At 40.1% G+C, this 19,627-nt stretch overlaps 1 long non-coding RNA gene across 1 annotated transcript in view; it reads left to right on the plus strand.

The window, feature by feature from the left end:
* Window positions 1–1,572: 1,572 nt before the first annotated feature.
* LOC138173878 (uncharacterized) overlaps window positions 1,573–19,627 on the plus strand; it is a 33,147-nt gene continuing 15,092 nt past the window's right edge. The window contains exon 1 of the long non-coding RNA XR_011171558.1: window positions 1,573–1,700. This is a non-coding gene — a long non-coding RNA (uncharacterized lncRNA). The remainder of the gene's footprint in view (window positions 1,701–19,627) is intronic.

Below are 19,627 nucleotides of genomic sequence, written 5' to 3' on the forward strand. Positions count from 1 at the left end.
GAGGAGCACCCCACAGGTCCTCTGGAGGGGAACATAGTGACCCCAAAGTCCCTTCACCACATGATCTGGGGCCAAAGACAGCCATTTGGAATAGGAGGGCAGTTCAGGAAGCATGCTTCATTATTCCCCTGGAAAAGTCACTGGGTTTGGAATCAAACAACTTGAATTCCAGTCCTGGCACTGCTATTTGCTATCTATGTGAACTTAACCTCTCCCAGCTTCAGTGACTTGTCTGTTGCCCTCATGAATCCTACTTGCTTCATGGCACTTTGCTAAGCCCCAGGGTGGTGCAACATGTAAATAATAAGGAAATACAGGATAATATGAGGACTAGATGATCCCTTGCAGATCCAAATCCTATAAACTATATTGAAGGGGGCTTTCTGAATGAGCACAGGATTTAAAGTTAGAGGATTTCCTGGATTCTGGTCCTAGCTGTATGTATTAAATTGCTGTATGACTTTGGTCATGTTGATTTCTCTCTCTGAAACTCAGTTTTCCCATCTGTGAAATGAGGAATTTGTACTAGATGATCCGTAAGGTATCATGTGAGCTCCAAGAAAAAAAAAGAAAGGCATTTGAAACTACCAATCTTAATACATCTATTTGCCGTGGGAAGATGCAAGAATTCCTAGTCTGTCTCCAAAGTCCCTCTTCTTTGCCCTCAGAAACATGGCAACTCCTATCAAAAGGAAACCTGGTCCAATGGTATAGGCATTGACACTGGAGTCACAAGATCTGGCTTCACATCTTTGCATTGTACCACCCATGTGATCCTGAACGATTCACTTTTCCTCTTCTGTCTCCACGACTTTGCATTGGCTCTCACTAATTATTTTGCCCTTTTGGAGGGGAGAAGGCAGGGCAATTGGGATTAAGTGACTTGCCCAAGGTCACACAGCTAGTAAGTGTTAAGTGTTTGAAGTCGAATTTGAACTCAGGACCTCCTGACCAAAGGGCCAGTGCTCTATTTACTGCACCATCTAGCTGCCCCCACTAAAATTACTTTACAACTACTATGTATATGTCTTGTGTCTACCCAGGTATTTACATGTCTTCCCAATTAGACTGTAAGTTCCTTGTGGGCTTGTTTTTGCCTTTCATTGAATCCCCCTTGCTTAGGTCTGTAGCAGATTTTCCTTTGGAAAAGGAAAGGTTTGGACTAGACCTAAATAATTTCAAAAGTCCCTCCCAAATCTAAATGAGTTGAGATGGAGTAATCTCTTAACTGTGCTTGCTCCAAAAACTAGTTTGATAACTTTTTTATCTTGTTGAGGCCTGAACTGGGTTCCTTAAATCTTTGGGATTTTTTGTTTGTTTTCTTCAAACCTGTGGACAGGATTAAAATCAATAGATAAACAAAAAAGGAGATTGGAATGGGGAGAGAAAGGGAAACAATCCTTTCTCCTGTCTTCCCCTGGCCTGCCCTCTCTCCTTGTCACACAACTAGACCCTTTTAGAGTTATCACCTTCAGGGCACTATGGAAAAGGGTGAGCTTGATAGAGGGTCTGAAAGGGCTAATGGAACAAGCCAAAAATGAAAATATTTCATGGTCTGCGTCCTGAATAAAAACAGGCAAACCCACCTTCAGATCCAGCAGGAGGGATGAGGCAAAGCAGAGCCACAGACATTTCAAAAACACGTCTTTGTTCCAGGTTTCCATCTCCCCAGGCAGGGTGCTCCACCCTTCAGGAACAAGGTAAGGACAAGGCAGCCCAGGTTTTTTTTCCTTTTGAAACCCTTTCTTTTTTTTTTTTTTAATCCCACTTTTCCTTAATTAAGTTTCAAGAAACCAGGTGACCTGCTTTTCTCCCACAGTCTGATGTGTGAAAGCATAGGGATTGGCCTTGTGAACAGAAGGAGTTCTTGATAGAGGAAATTCCCTTCACTAATACTATTTGGCACCTTTCTCTCCACTTAGTTTTAGACAGTTACCTTGAGTGCTCAGAGAGGTTAGGTGGCTTCCCCTGAGTCACACAGCCAGAATGTGGCAGAGGCAGGATTGAGCCCAGGTCTTCCTGGCTTCAAGACTGGCTCTCTATCCACCAGACTGAATTGCTCTATATGGGAGAAAATGTTGTTTAAACCAGTTCTAGTGAGGCTTAACTAGTAGAGGCTAGCAACTCAGCTCTGTCCACATATATATCTTTGGAGGGGAGTATAATGCCAAGCAAAGGCAACTTCCCAAGGTTCAAAATACCAGCATAGCTGCCCTCCATTTTATTCAGTGAAAAATTAAGAACAGAGAAAATCAAAATATAGCATAATTCAAAATACAGCATTCACCAAGTGTAATTCGATGTGATCAAGTACTACTTCACCCCTGGACATTACATTCATTTAATCAATCACAAAGTCCCTCTTCTAAATACTACTCCACCCCTAGGCTGTACATTCATTTAGTCCATCACAAAGCCCCTCTTCTCAAATGGAGATTAGTTTCCAGTCATTAGTAAAGTACATTCATTTGTCCAATCACAGAGCACAAAAAAGTCAAAAGTTTCCCACCCTTGGATCACAACTGAATCTACCCCAGAATTACAACAAGCTTAAGCACAGCATTTAATACCCAAAGAGAGCTCTTTTCTTCATCTTGACCCAAGGCATGTTCTCAGCAATCTTTGTTCCTGGGGAGACAAAGCTTAGCAAGGCCACAAGATACATTGCCAGCATCCTCATTAATTCATTCTCTGTCTGCAGAACAGTCCTAGGACCCCTGAAAACATTAGCAAAACCCCCTTCCAGGATTTCTGTAAACCTACAACAAGAAAATCCTTCTTCAGGGTTTCTGAACAAACAGTAAGGTGCCAGGACCTCTGCAACAACAGAATTGGTCTTCACCAGTGGGCACAATTCACTGTCTGTCTGCAGAACAGTCAAAGGAGCTCTGAACCAACAGCCAGGTTCTAGGACCTCTGCAACAACAGCACTGTCCTTCACCAGTGGACAGAATTCACTCTCTGTCTGCAGAACAGTCTCAGGAGCTCTGAACCAACAGTGAGGTTCCAGGACCTCTGCAACAGCAAGACTGTCTTTCACCAGTGGACAAATCTGGCAAAACAACATCAAAACAGACAGACAAAGTACCAGCATAACAGCCATGTCTCCTCAGTCATTGGCAGCTCTGGGTGGCAGCTCTCAAAAGTCCTGGGCAATTCAAACTGGCCCTCGGAAATCCTCTCTGTCTCTCTCTGCCTCCGAGATGCTGCTTCCAAAAAGTTCTTCTGCCTCTCTCTTTGCTTGTGTCTCTCTAAATTTACGTCACCAGTTCCTCCCAGTTCAGCCCTCTCTTTTCATGTCAACAAGTCCATCTCACAAGTGGGATTCACAAGCTCTGGGTTTTAACACAATCAATCCAAAAACCAAGCCAATACAGGGGGATCTTTAAATTCCATTACTATTACAGGAAGTAGGGGAGAGGAAGGAACCCCATCCTCAATTACAGAACTAATGATGTAAATAAACATTGTCTTTCACTTTATCATTGTTCATCTGTACTATTAAAATAGTCTTCCTAACTCAAGTTTCTCCCTGACTCCAATCCATCTTCCACACAGCCTCCAAAATGACCATATCATGCCACTATTTGATTCATTCCCTGTGACATCCAGATTTAAATATAAAGTCTTCCATTTGGCATTTAAAGCTCTTCATGATGCAATCTTAACTTCACTCTCCAGCTTTCTTATACTCACCTAAATTGGTCTGCTTGCAATCCCTCCCCAGTGGCATTCAGTCTTGTGTCCATGACCTTGCATCGATTATCCCTAATGCTTGGAATGAGCCTGCTAGATCTTCACATCTGTCTCTTAGGTTAAGGCCTCAGCTCAAATTCTATCTTCTGCATGAGATCTTTTCAGGATCCTCCTCCCACTCCCTACTCCAACTGATAGTAACTTCCCCACTGAGATTATTTTACAACATATATGTGTGTATGTATATGTACCCAGGTATTTACATGTCTCCACAATTAGATGATAAATTCCTTGAGGGCAAGGATAATTTTTGCTTTCCTTTGAATCCCCAGTGTTTACATAAGCAGCACAGTGCCTGGTACATATAGAACTCTAAATAAATGTATGTTGACTGACTTTATCAATTTATCAACTGCCTGGATTGTGTTGCCTAAGGAAGGGTTAAAAAAAGTATAGAGAGCTCTAATATTGGCATAAGACCTGACTTCTAACCCTAGCTCTGCCACTTAATATTCTCTCAGAACTGGAAACATCACACCTAAGCAGGACCTATCTTGAAAACATCCCTGACAAGTGGTCAGTACTCAAAGACCTATGGTGATGGGGAGCTCACTGCCTATCAAGCTCACTACCTACTGGCAATTTTAATTGTTCTAGAAGTTTTCCCTACCCTCTCCTCTCCTGCCACATGACAGCCCTTCAAATATTTGAGGACAGCTATCATATGTCCCTTTAGTCTTCTTTTCTCTGAGTGCCTAGTTACAAGGCACAAGCCCCTTCAGCTCTAAGAGACTCACTTTCCTCATCTATCAAATGAATGACTGGAAAATACGATCATTCAGGTTCCTGAGGGTTCTAAACTTTATGACCCTGTGAACTAGGAGAATTAACCCTGAGGAAAAGGAGACAAAGTGTAGTGGTGGGAGTGGGAGATAGGGAAGAAACAGGATAGGGATAACAACTGTTTTTAGGCATTTGAAAGGCTTTCTCCAACAGGGAGAAAAAATAACCTTGCTTTGTGATGATCCAAATGGGTGTACTAGGGTGAAGAGGTGGAAGTTTATCACGTATTATGATGTTTACCATGTATTCTTTTGCCGTATATCTGTATCTGGTTGTTAGGGCTTTGTTTTGTTTTGTTTTGTTTTACCTCCTTATTAGACTGTAAGCTCCATAATAGCAATAGCTTATTTAAATCTTGTCCTAAATCTAGATGGCTCAGCAGATAGAGTACTGCACCTGGAGTCACAAAGACCTGAGCTCAAAGGTGGCCTCAGAAACTAACAGTGTGACCCTGGGCAAGTCACTTAACTTCTATTTGCCTTAATCCACTGGAGAAAGACATGTCGAACCACTCCAGTATCATTGCTAAGAAAACCTCATGGACAGTATTAGAGAACTATGGTCCATGGGGTCACAAAGAGTCAAAAGTGACAATGACTAAGCAACGACAAAAATTCCAATTTTGTATTTCCCCGGTGCCCCGTACTGTGCTATGCATATATTGAGTGCTTTGTAAATGTTGAGTAAGGTTATTGAGAAACAGATTTCTTCTTAATTTAAGAACGTCTTTGAGCTGTCCAAAAATGAGCAAGCTACCTTGTGAAGTAGTGAGTATTCTGTCATTATAGGTGTTTGAGCAAAGGGGGAAAACCACTTGCTAAGAATGTCATAGACAAAATTAGCACAATAGAAGAAGGAAGGATAGACTAAATGAGGTCTAAGGTCTCTTCCAGCAAGTGTGGGTTTTCCCCCATACCTCAGTTGATATAGTCACAAAAGGTCCAGAATGTAATGTAATCACAAGGGTTGATGATATTTAAAGCTATAAAGATTGCCTCTCCTTAATCTTTACATAAGATTTGAATACCTCCTCCTCCCAATAAGGAAACAACTAGATTGCTTGAACAATTTCAGGGACATTTAATAGCTATGGATTGGATGAATTTCTGGGAATTCTAGGAGAGTTGGAGAGACTGCAAATTGTATTTGGAACCACTTCTACAGGGGAGCTCCCCTTCAAAGCTAAATGGTCCATATGGGCCAGAAGGGGAAGAAGAAGAATCTGCCCTCCATCACCCCCCAATCTTTATAGAAAGATTCATCATTTTACAGAATAGCAGATATCAGGAATAGGAGAATGATTTATTTCCTATACTACAAAAGAAATGCTTAAAACGCAAAAGACTCGTAAGTGCATACTGACCATTACAACACGAATCAAGAACCTATGAGTCTTATTATACTCTCTTGAGAAACTTATGGCCCTATTGAACAGATGATTTACTTCCATCTCTGACCTGTTCTGCCTATGCAAATCAAAAACCCAGATCTCCTGGCAAGCTAGGATGTAATATTAGTTCTTTCATCCCTAATATCTTTCTGGTATAGTTAACATTCTCTCCTCCAAGAAATCGTCATAGAAATCACCTCCTTCTAGGGAGCCAGCACCCAGACTAAAGAACAACTCTTGAGCTCATGTATTAACTGCCAAGACTCAAAAACACCCATCATGGAATTGTTATTTTGTCACTGGTGCTCAGGGAAGGGAACACAAAGTAGAAGAGACATGTGGGCAGCTGAAATGGAGTCTTAGGCCCAGTTAGACAAATACGTGTTCTTACCAACTGCCATGTATGGCTAGTCACCATTGCTACCAGGGGGAGAGAAAAGAGATACCTTCCCCTCAATTTGCTGGAAGTCTGAAGAAAAGTCTACCTGAGTCTCAAAACACATAGTCCAAAGAGAGGAAGAAAGAAAAGACAATCACTTTTCTTAAAGTCTGCTAAGTGAGCCCCTCTTCCTAGCTCAGTGGCCAGTCTTCTTTGTACAATCCCAATCATGGGAAAACACAGAGACCAACCCAGAACCTCTGAACTTCATGTTACTAAGCAAGTGGTCAGGGCACAGATCAGTTTCCATGCATGCTTCAAAGAGTGATGTCTGTCTAGCAGATCAGATGAGTTCCGCTACAATAGAAATGTGACTTATTGCAAAGATGATGCTATATAATTTAGTCCTTAAGCTGGTCTGTATGCAGAAATTATAGACAGATTACGATTTGTTTTATTTTTCATGAACTTAATCATCAAAAAACATTTCAGTTACATATTCTATTTTTTTTTTTTTTGTGGAGAGAGAGGAAATCAGTGTTAAATGACTGGGTCACACAGTTAGTATGCATTTAAGGTTGGATTTGAACTCCTGACTGGTGATCTGTCCATTGTGCCACCTAGCTGGCCCTTAAATATTGTATTTTTAAGTGAAAGGTATATTTAACAAGGTAGTAACGTTTCCTGTTTGTACCTTCCTCTGAAAGTGTTTTCTTCTGTAGATTTTTAATATTTTATTGATGTTCCTCTTTTTCCTTCCCCTTCCTTCCTTCTTTCCTTTCTCCATTTCTCCTTTCCTTCCTTTTCTTTTTTTTTGTTTTCTTTCTTTCTCTTTTTGTATTTTTATTACTGCCCATTAGTTTGTCCTGCCATAGAAGCCTACCTCACTCCCATAATAAGGATAAGCAAACAAATCACCACATTTGCCATGTCTGAAAAATCCATGTCTCATTCTGCATCTCTAGTCTATCACTTTTCTGCTAAGAAGCAGGAAACATATTTCAGAGAGATTCACTTTTGGAACATCTGCACTTTCTAGGATCAAAAGTTTAACTCAAGGAAATGGAGTCATTTCTCTTTTTTAGGTGAATAAACTGATTATATATAGTGAACCTATTAAAAAAAAAAACTAAGTTCTGGAGAAGACTATATCTATACACACAAAGTAAAACTGGGAATGGAGTAAACTGTCCAGATTCATGCCAAAAATGCTGTGGCATACATCATTTAGATAAAAAGATAGATATTTAAGGTAGAAATTGGAGGATTGGCTCCTGAATAACCTCTATAATTGCCTTTCTCCATTTTCTGTCTCACCCTTTGTGTCACAACTAAGCAATGTGTTATTTCTACTTCTAAGAGCAGCATGTGGTCACAATCTGGGAAACTTCATGATGGGCTGAAAGCCAGAATGAAATCTCTGGGGTTTAGGTCAGATCTTAGTGTTGAATGTCAGCACATAAGGTCATCAGATTTAGATATCACCTACTCCAACACCTTCATTTCCCAGATGAGAAAACTGAAGTCCAAAGAGGGGAAACTATTTCCCTAAGACCACACAGGTAGTTAGTAGCGGAGGCAGGATTCCAACAAAGGTCCATTTTTCTAGTCTAGTTCTCTGTCTATGACATATTGTTAGCTTGTATATAATCATGGTCCTTCCAACAAACTGGATCTTTTCTTATTGTTTCTTATGGACCAGGACACCAAGGAATCTTGGGAGGATATCTCAATTGCCCTCTAAAGGTCAGGTACATCACCTATTCTTTAACATCTTCTTGTGACACACTATAGATTTATTAAAATGCCTTTTCAACCTATTTATGTTTTTTACCAGTGTAAATTTCTGGAATACAAGTGTATTACCCACTGTGAGTTGATCACATCTCTAAAGACTCAACTTATTTTTGTATATAATCCATTCTGGTCATCTGTTCTGTGAAAACTCTTGTTAAGAATAAGGAACAGCCTATCCATCCTCTCAACACACCTCAATTCGTTGATACTTGAGATCCCATTCCTCTGTTAATGTCCTTATCAGCGTTCATAGGAAAATGGGACAGAACTAGATTAAGCTTCAACATCCCCTTTTGGCCCAAACTTGTCTCCTCAGAGATGATTTCCACTCAAAGAATTTATCTCAGAACATAAATGGATAGCCTTCTTTCATTTGGTACTTTTGCTAAAGCTGTTTACTTAGCCCTTGCACATTTGATATTTAAATCTCTCAGGATCTTCATATTAAAAACCTCTTGGCTGGCTGGCCCCAGCACATACACCCACACAGAGCAAAATCTCCCCAAAAATGTTCAAGTGACTGAACTTCCAAACAACTCTGCACAGTTCATTCCAATTCTGACGCCATTGACATTAATCTCAGTGGTGCTAAGATACTATTAATACTCACTTCCTATGCAAGGTAAGCCCTTCAAAGGATGACACACACCACCTCTCCTTGTTCATCAAATGCATAATCTTCCTAAATGCTGTAATCTTAAATCCCAACCCACAGTAACTTGCAGGGCCTACGTTATAATTTCTCTTTAAAGCTGGCAGAAAAAGAGAAAATAGAGGATCTATTAAAAGGTCCGGATTTAAAAGACCTTAAAATCAGAACCGACAGCAACCAATCCCATCTAGATAAGTTGCCCCACACTGCTGATTAAGCATTAACAAGGACATAGTCCACACCTCTCACTCCACCCACTTACAGGCATATGTAATACTGTTTCTAGCCCACACACGCCCTGAAAAAGATACCCCTGAAATGGAAAAGTATCTGAACGTAGAAGAGGCAAGGGTTGGGCAGTAGAATTATAAAAATGATTCTCCATTGCCCCTGCCTTACCTGCAATAACATTTTTCTAGAGTCAGTTGGAAGAACAAAGCCAAGAGAAGGGACTGAATTCTCATCTGGATGTCAGATAAGTCATGGGGATAAGGAACAAAGCACTGAGCTGAGTCTGGGGACACCTGAGATTCAATCACATCTCCATCATGAATTCACTTCACTGTACATTGAAGTGAGATGCGCTGCTTCCTAAGGCCCCAGTTTTCTCCTCTTTAAAATGAAGAGTTCACTTAGATGGTCTCTAAAGCCCCCTTTGGCTCTAAAGGTAAATGACCTCTTAAAATTCTTAATCTCTGGAGGATATAAGTAGTAATTACTTTTCTCCGGAAGGCTCCCAAAGTGAGAGGCTGCAAGGTATGCTGGAAAGAGTGTTAGATCTGGAATTAGGAAGAACAGGGTTCACATTATTTGCTCCATGAACATGTTGATTAACCTCTCAAAATCTTAGTTTCCCCACCTATAAAATAGAAAATATAATATTTGCATTATTAATCTCATAGGATGGTTGTGAGGAAAATTTCAAAGCATTATATCAATATAGGAAAGGTTTACACACATACATACATACATGTGTTGTTGAATCCTTTCAGTTGTGTCTGACTTCATGGCCCCATGTGGAGATTTCTTGGCAAAGATACTAGAATGGTTTGTCATTTCTTTCTCCAGACCATCTTACAGATGAGGAAACTGAGGCAAACAGGTTACATGACTTACCCAGGGTCACACAGGTCGTAAGTGTCTGTGGCCAGATTTGAACTCAGGAAGATGAGTCTTGCTGGTTCCAAGCCCCGTGCTCTATACACTATGCCACACAACTTCCCACATACATACAATATACATACATATACACACACACAAAAAGCACATGCTTTGATAGCCTCGCCCTAAGAAATTGTAGATACTGTAGATATTTAACATTCAATTGAATGTTGAAAAGTTAGTTTAACTGTCATGAAAAGAGAACAAATAAGGAATGAAAGAATTTATGTCCTGAGAGAACTAAGTCTAACCCTTGTCTTATGAAGAAACGAAGAGAATTCTTTAGAAAAAAGTTTAATTGGTATTCCAAGACAACTGAATGTTAGGACTGTGAATCTATGAATGAGAAGTCAGTAGTTGTCACAAAGGTTAAAAGTGAATCTGTGATTTTTCTCACAGTAGACACATTGTATATACTTATGCCATGACATTGTTGTATACTGTTAATGAACAGCATAATATGACTATATTTATTTAAGTTCAGGAGATTAGATGACTTTATGTACATATTGGAAATATAAACATATAGTTATACATATTATAAATAAGTTCGTGTCTCTCTGCTCAGAGAACTGAGACCTAATAAAGTCTAAATTTTAAATATGTTACAGATGAGTTGTCAATACACAGTAATAGATTTCCACTTTGGGGACTCTACAACAATTAAATCATAATTCTAAACAAAAATAACCAAGTCAACAGGCACTTAAACACATTCTGTGTTTCAGGCACCATCCCAAGTACGAGAGATACAAAGGAAGGCAAACATAGTCCCTGGCTTCAAGTAGCTTACAATCTAATGGGGTCTCAGAAAGCATGTAAACAACTGTGTACAAACAATATAGAGAGAGGATAAATTGGAGATGATCCCAGAAGGAAGGGACTAGCATTGAAGAGGAAAAGGAACAGTTTCTTTCAGAAAGTAAAACTTGAGTTGAGACTTGAAGGAAACCAGGGAAGCCTAGAAGTGGAGATGAGGAGGGAAAGAATTCCAGGGACAGCTGGTGAAAATACAGTCAAGAGATAAGTTATCTTGTTGGAGGAATAGCAAGGCGGGTAATGTCACTACATTGTTGAGGACATGGAGGGGAGTAAGGTGTAAGGATACTGGAAAGGTAGGAAGGAGCCAGGTGATGATTAAAAGCCAGACAGGCTTTCCCATTTGATCCCGGAGGTCATCGTTTTTGTGTGACCATTTTTTTTTCTTAGCATTTTTTGTTACAGGACTCTGAACATCAATTAATTGACTAAGCAACATTTACCAGACCCTTTCCATTACCTGGGGCAAGAATCTGTGAAAGATACCATTTTATGCATTTAGGCAAAATCAAGACCCAAAGTGGTAACTGTATTTCCCCAAGATCACGTAGCAAACCAGCAGCAGAATCAGAACCCAAGTGTCCTGTCTCCAAGGCCAATGCTCTTTAAATTGTATCAGTGTATTTCATAAGAAAAGCCTGAAGCAACAAAACCCAGGTGACAACATGATGGCAGGCATCTGTGTAGACACCGTAAGTGTAAACTACTTCAAGCCAATCTAAGGTGTAAAATCATGCAATTAAAAGAGAATTTAAAGATCACCTACTTCACCCCCATATTCCTGGCAGGCAGAATCTAATTCCTTAGATTTATAGTATAAAAGGTCAGAGTATTAGAATCAAAATCTTAAAAGCTATAAAAAGCTAACATAACTTAAGCAGTCTTAGAAGAGGTAAAATATTTGGAATGAAGACATCCTAATAGACTCTGGTGAACCATGTCAGTGAAATACTCCTGGAACTAGGACTTAACCCAGGTAACACTGATTTACTCAATGTAAGAACAAAGGCTAGCATGTGGGAATCCCCTTCACTATCCCCCACCTTGGAACAACACTAACTGACTGAATCCCTGGGTTCCTGCCAGAGAGACACTGACCAGAAGTGGGAGATCAGTGCCTCCCTGAGGAAACCACACATCCAGGCTTATCAGCTGACCAGATTACAATTGTGCAAAACTCAATTCTAGCAATGCCAAAAATCACTGAAACACAGATACTAAACCACAGACTATCTGAAGCAGTGAGCTAAGTACCATAAAAGAAGAAATAAAACCCAGCTCTGAATATTGAGCTAGAAAGTTAGGGATTGGACCATTCCCTCATTTAATGGATAGTGAAATTGAGGCTTCTGAGAGGTCACAAAATTTCAGAGTTGAAAGGGACCTCAGAAGTCATCTAAGCCTAACCCAAACCTGGGTTAGCCCTTCTGTGACATCCTTGACATCGAGTAGTGATTTGCAGGGCCAGCACATACTCCGAATCTGGTCCTTTGCCAAGACAACCTAAATCCCTCCCATGCTCATTGACCACTGACTGGCTTAGCCTGTCTTTCAAGGGCTTCAACAATCTGGCTCCAGCCTACTTTTCCAGTCTTATCTTCCACTCATCCCCTTCATAGATGTTGCCCTCCAGCCAAGCTGTCCTACTTTCTATAACTCAAACATGAAGTGTGTTTTCCTACTTCCATCCTTCTGCATGATGTGTTCCTGATGTGTGGAAGAAGTCCTCTGATGTATTGAATACCCTCCCATAATTCTAGGTCAAGTTCAAATGCTCTCTTTTCTATAAAGATCCTATGATCCCTTTACCTAAAAGTCATCTCTTCCTTCTCAGAAACATGACACTGTTCTTCTCCTGTCTCATGGCAAAATCACATTCCATTTTATATTACAGCTATTTATGAAAAGGCCTATTTCCTATTACACACATGCACACACACACACACACACATACACACACAATTATAAGCTTCCTGAGGACAAATTGTTTTTGCCTTTATGCCTCTTCCGGTAATCAACACAAAGATCTTGAACCTTGCTGACACAATATTTGTGGAATTTCTTTTCATAGTATTAAACTGAGCTAAAAGCAAGTCAATTGTAAAAGCATTTGTTGAATATGTACTTTGTACAAGATCCTGTGCCAGACACAGGGAAAGATGTGAAGATTTTAAAACTCATGTTGTATATACCTTCAAGGAAAGGGCAGCTAGGTGGCAACGTGGATAGAATGCCAGGCGTGGAGTCAGGAAGACTTCCTAAAAGTCCAAATCTGGCACCAGACAATTGATAGCTGTGTGACCCTGAGCATGTCACTTAACCTTGCTTTCCTCAGTTTCCTCATCTTTAAAATGAGCTAGAGAAGGAAATGGAAAACCACTCCAGTATCCTTGCAAGAAAACCCTAAATAGGGACATGAAGAGCTGAACACAACTGAAAATGACTGAACAGAAACCTTCAAGGATTTTACATTCTGATAGAGTAGAAGAGATATACACAACACAAAGCTAGCTAGAAAACTGTTCAATGTACAGGAGAGGTCATACAGTGTGGGTCTGAGAGATTCAAAAGTGACCAAGAAAAAATAATTGAGAATGATATGACACCTGAGCTGAGCCTTGACCTTCCAGGATGGCCGTAAATGGACACAAAGAAGAACAAGGACAAAGGAGCAAAAGTGCTCAGTGTATGCAAAGATACGGAGGTGAGCAATTGTAGAATGAGACTGAACAAGGAGGAGCCGTCCAATTTTAGGAAATATAGAAAGTGTCAAGGCAGATATCACTCATGAAGTCTGAAAAGGAGGGGCAGGGCCAAGGGGCAAAGAAGCAAGACAAAAGTCCAATTGAGGCCGACTACACAACTCCTCTAAGTGGATCTAGAAAATATAACAGACTGAGTCCTTATTGGGAAATCTAAGAAAATAAAATAACATTGAGTAATTTTTCCAAATCAGGTTGGCACTCAGGTTGCAGACAGAGGTCTGCAGATAGTAGGGACAGGGTCTAACTAGGAATGGCCCCAAGGAAGTATTCACAGGGACAAGAAGAGGTCCCAAATCCAGTACACAAGGGCCTACACTTGTACAGGCTACAGAACAGTGGCCAACTGGCAACCAAACAGATGCTACTCACCAGTTCTGAGTCATTTACCCACATTTATCCATAGTGGACTGGGGAGAGTGTCTGTACCCAGGGATGGCTTTGAGGAGTGACCATGTGCCCTAGGCTGTATACTAAGCAAGGAACAATTTCAGAAGAAAGCAGGAGCTCTGGGACTCTCAGAAGCTGAATGGGGTCTTAGTTCTAGCTTAGTGTGAAACCTGGAATTGAATAACCAGGTCAGGAATCCCAGATTAAATGGAATCTTGCAGTTCATTCATTGTAAACCAGCAGAGTTTTCCAGCTGTCTGATAGTGCTTGACTCCATAAGTAGTCTACTGCAACTCCAACGAGAGCAAGCCCACAGGCATATTACTCAGACCCAAACCCAATTTGGAAAACTGCAGACCAGGAAGACAGATGTCAGAATTTGCCTTGGATTAGACAACTTTGAGAGAACTGAAAGCTTTCATGTCCTCAGTCTGAGCTATCCCTGAGATCCTAGAATAAAACAACATTCAGTGACCCAAGAAAGCAGCAGCAAGATCAGCTAAACATTCCCTTCAGAAATATGTAGAGCCCAGCCTTAACATAAAGTTTGAAGTGAGGAAGTAGGCTGGAAGTAAGAACTTAACAAGTAGAGGTGGCTAGGTGGCTCGGTGAATAGAGCACGGGCTGGAATTAGGAGAACCTGAGTTCAAATCTGACCTCAGACACTTAACATTTACTAGCCGTGTGACCTTGGGCAAGTCACTTAACCCCAATTTCTCTCCTTTCCCCCCTCCAAAAAGCAAAAAAAAAAAAAACTAACAATAAGTCTGGAAAAGTAATTTGGAGCTGACTTGTAAGGGACTTCAAATGCCAGAATTTTGTATTTTAGCCTATAAACAAAGGAAATCTTCTCCCAAAAAAAAAAAAAAAAAGAAAAGGAAAAAGGAATTTATTCTCCCACTTTCTTCCAAAGCCTCCACAATCTGGCTTACAGCCTCCTGACTTGATTAAAATTGCCCTTTCCAAAGTTACCACTCATCCCTTCATTATAAAATCTGATAGCCTTTTCTCAATCCTAATTTTTTCTCTCCTCTCTGAATTTCCATGATACTGTTCTCTTTTAGTTCCCCCATCTGTGTGACTACTCTTCAGGTTCATTTATGAGATCTTCATCCTTATTGTCCCTCCTAAATATAGGTATACCCCAAGATTCTCCTGGGCCCTCTTCTCTTTTCTCTCTCCATTTCCTTCATTTGGTGACTCCTTAAGATCACATGAGTTTAATTATTGTATCTATGCTAATGACTCTCATATCTATATGTCCACCTTAATTCTGGTACCATATCATCAACTCCCTACTAGATGTTACCAATTAGATGTCCAAAGGGCATCTATCTCAAAACTGACATGTCCCATTCCTTTTTTTCTGAACTCAGACCTAGCTCTCTAGAACTATAAGTAGCAAATAGGGCTTTGCCACCAAGGTGCCAACATCTTGCTTAAGGGATTTTCTCCTCCTTTCTCACCACCATCTGCTACTTTACTCCTCCACCACCCCACACTACATGAAGAGTGACTACCAATGCTAAAGTCCAGACACCATGACTCTTCTCTCCCAGACTCCACCTCTTCCCCCAAAACCTTCTCCTGGGATGGGCAGTGATGGACAGATTCTCTAGGAGATATGCTACCTTGTCTTCTGTCCTAATTGCAGTCATTATCAGCTTGTCCTTTGTGCTAAAATCCCCGCCCCTTAGTTTAGCCCTGCTCATTTGGTTTTATCTGAAGTGAAAGAAATCCTAGCTATGATTCTGCATCTTCCCAATCCAATCTTCTACCTATGATATCTTAAAAATCATTATTAAAAGCTTTTGCTAAAAAACTCATATTTGCATAGCATTTTAATATTAATAAAGCACTTTGCTCAAAAAACCCTATGAGGCAGGGAGTGAAAATGTATTTGTCTCCATTTTGTGGACTAGGAAACTGAGGCTCAGAGAAAATGACTTGCCAATGTTAAGTAATGATCACTATGCTAGGAGCCAAAAAGAATTTGGAAGCATAAGACATATTCTCTGACGTCAGGGCTATTAAAATAATTTTGAAAAGAAAAAGAAAATATGAACACATGAAAAGTTAACAAGAGATTAAAATAATGCTAGATTATAATAGAAAAAAAGGTCACAGGATATCACATAATTAATTATCGGGTAATTGCCATCAGATTTAAGAAGTAGAGATAACTTCAGTAATGAAGGCTTTGCATATGAGTAGATATATTTATATACATCTAGCAATGCCTTGCCCCCACCTCTCACCACCACCCTGAAGCAACTTCCTCTGCAATGACAAGTTGGGTTCCCAGAAGAAAGCTAATCATTTCTCTTATCAGAGTTCTACGGGTAGCACTGATGGGTAATACTAGGTAAACTCCAGTATGCTAGAGTTTCTAGTACTGTTATTCATGAGCCCCCATCCAGTATGTTCACCATTATCTATCAGTAGAAATCTATTAGTTTTTAGAGAAGGGATTAATGAGAAAAGATAACAACAACCATCATTACAAAAAATAATTCTCCCATATTTAGACACAAGTTCCATAGAAAAAGTGGGCTGGTGAGGCCAGGTGGCTCAGTGAGTAAGAGCGCCAGCCCTGGAGTCAGGAGACCTGGATCTATTCCGGCCTCAGATACTTAACACCCACACAAAATAACTGGCCATGTAATCTTGAGCAAGTTACTTAACCCCAATTGCTTTGAAAAAAAAAAAAAAGAAAAAGTGGGTACAATCTTAAAAGTAAAAAGGTAGACAACCACTCATATAGACAATATCTGGGGCCAAAGTATACCTCAAGACCTCTCTTTATGAGACCTTTGCTCCTTCTGTGGAGTCCTTATGAAGTTTCTCTTAGGTTTGACTTCTGAAAATCAGTCTCTTTCTAGAGTCCATAACCAGCACTTCTCTCCATCACCACAAGTTACAATCCCTGGAGCTGCTGCTATACTGAGATGACTAGCTTTTCACATCCATCTACAAGTACTTCCTCTGATTCTTCAAAATTCACATCAAAACTTGATCCATTCTTTCTCCCAAAATGCACCTATCTGATTTGACGGAAGAACAAACACAAGAAAAACAGAAGAATTATGTGTTCACAGACAGAACTTGTTGCCCCTCCCCCTCTTAGAGACTTACAAGAACTTCTTGCCTTACTAACCACAGGGAAGGAAAAAGAGGGAGACATGGGCCAGAAGTCCCTTCTGTATGTGAACTCAAGCCTGGCTCAGCACCTCCTGAGTCATCATTTCTTCCCACTCTGTAGCCAGTTAGAGCACTTTTCATCATCACCCAGCTCTAGCCCATCAGTCACACATGGCTTGAAACAGGCTCCCCAATGTTCCATATGTTAGATTAGAAGTAAGCAGGAAATATCTGCTCTATATAATCCACCAGAAGGAACAAATCTGAGAATTTTCTGAAGTCTGGACTTTTGTCAGCTACTCCCTCATTACATAAAATATATATTTCAATCCAACCTTTTCATGCAGTCTTGATCAAATCATTAACCCCTTGCCTTTACTTTTGTTGTCTGTAAAAAGAACATTGGACTATATAATTTCTGAAGTCCATTCTAGTTTCAACATTTTATTCTAGGATTTGTAAGGTCCCTAACGACTATGGTAGTCTATGTTTATGATTCTAAAGCTACCTTCTAACTTATAACATTTTGGAGATCTAGAATTCTAAGACCTAGCTGTTCTAACATAGGGTTCTATGATTTTAAGGCCTCTTCTAGCTCTGAAGTTCAATGGTTGATTCTATATGCAAACATCTGAAAGATATATTATCATATGTGCAAATACAAAAGTACACATACAAAGAGTACTAGTGATTAATGACATGACACAGTACCAAGCCGAGGGGTATAGACAAATAAGTGCCATTAGAAATCAGTAAAGTTAGAAATCACCGGGATGGCTAGGTGGCACAGTGAATAGAGCACCGGCCCTGGAGTCAGGAGGACCCAAGTTCAAATCCAGCCTCGGACATTTAACACAAAAATTAGCCATGTGGCCTTGGGCAAGTCACTTAATCCCAACTGCCCTCCCCCCAAAAAAAATCACCCTAGACCAGAGTTGCTGGGAAAAGCTTCAAAGAGAATTTTTAGTAGACTCTTAGGGATGGATAGGGTGTGGGTAGGCAAGGAGGCCTGAGAGGACAACCATAGAACCATAGGATTTAGAGCAGGAAAGTACCATAAGAGGTTATCTAGCTCAAATCCATACATTTGCATATGATAGACAACCACTCATATAGACAATATAGGAAACTAATACCTAGAAAGGGAGAAATGACTTGTCCAAGGTCACATGGCTAGAGAAGGAACGGGGAGAGGGAAGCAAGCATATTAAATGCATACTACATAGCAGACACTGTTCTAAGAACTTTACAAATATCTCATTTGATCCTCATAACAACCCTATGAGGTAGGTGCTATTATTTTTTCCACTTTACAGTTAAGGAAACTGAGGCAAACAGAGGTCAAGTAACTTGCCCAAGGTGATACAGCTAAGGCATGTCTGAGGTTGAATTTGAAATCTGATCATTCCAAGCCCAGCACTCTATTCATTGTACCACCTAGATGCTTTTATTACATAACTTCAGTTATCCCTTCCATACCAGGGAGGTTAAGGGTGCTGTTACCCCACAATCTGGAAAATCCACATAAAATTTTTGGCCCTCCCTACCCAAGAAGAAGTCTGAATTTTTTCTTTTTCTTATATGGGGTGCTTACAGTACCTTATTGTAAAATTTGGGTTAAGTATTTGGTCATAGACTCTGAATCATCTGCTGGCCTTCTCGTGTCATCTGTGACTTTCGCAAAACTCTCAAAAAATTCCCATTTCATTTCTTATGCCAACCTAACATATAGCACAACCACCATGGGGAAAATCATGATGCAGAAGGGATAACTGTAGTAAGTAATAAAGCTGGGATTTGAACCTGTCTTCTAGTACCAAATCAATTTCAGTGAACCACAAAACCCTTCCTAATGTATCTTCCATTTGCAACTTTCCAGTGTTCTTACACTTTCCACTCCCACTTCTTTGATTCAAGGACACTGGTCTTCTTGTTCCTTGAACAAGAGTAGCTATCCCTAGACTCTGGGCATTTTCACTGGCTGTCCTCCATGCCTTTAAGGTTCTCCCCCCTTATCTCCACCTCTTGGCTTCCTAGGCAGCCTTTTTGTTCCAGCTAAAATCTCAAGAAACCTTTTCTGATCCCCCTTAATGCTAGTAGTGCCTTTCCTCTGGTGATTGCTTCAAATTCATCCTGATCCTAGCATATTTATGCATAGTTATTTGCATGTCATATCCTTCATGAGACTGTGAGTTCCTTAAGAGTAAGGGACTGTCTTTTACCTTTCTTTGAAGCCTTAGAACTCAGCACAATGCCTGGAACATAATAGGAGTTTAATAAATATTTATTGACTGATACACTGAAACATTTCTAATTGTAATGTATATATATAGCAAGTACTCAATAAATTCCAAAGACTAAATGAATTGAAAACATGAATTCCAAACTAAGAAAGAAATACATCTTTCTAGGGAAAGAGTATCATGGCAAATCCTCCCTGTAGATGACCTGATTTACTGAGCTTGATAGATTCCAGAAAATCCTACCTTTAAAATGTGTCTGGTGAAAGTTAGTTGGCTATAAATTGGCTACTAGTTAAACAAATTATGACACAGAAATGCAATGGCATTTTATTGTATCCTATGAAATAAAAGATG

This window comes from Petaurus breviceps, unplaced genomic scaffold, assembly GCF_028583685.1.
Source record: "Petaurus breviceps papuanus isolate PSGF00001 unplaced genomic scaffold, PetGlider_PUasm1.0 66, whole genome shotgun sequence".
Classification (NCBI taxonomy): domain Eukaryota; kingdom Metazoa; phylum Chordata; class Mammalia; order Diprotodontia; family Petauridae; genus Petaurus; species Petaurus breviceps.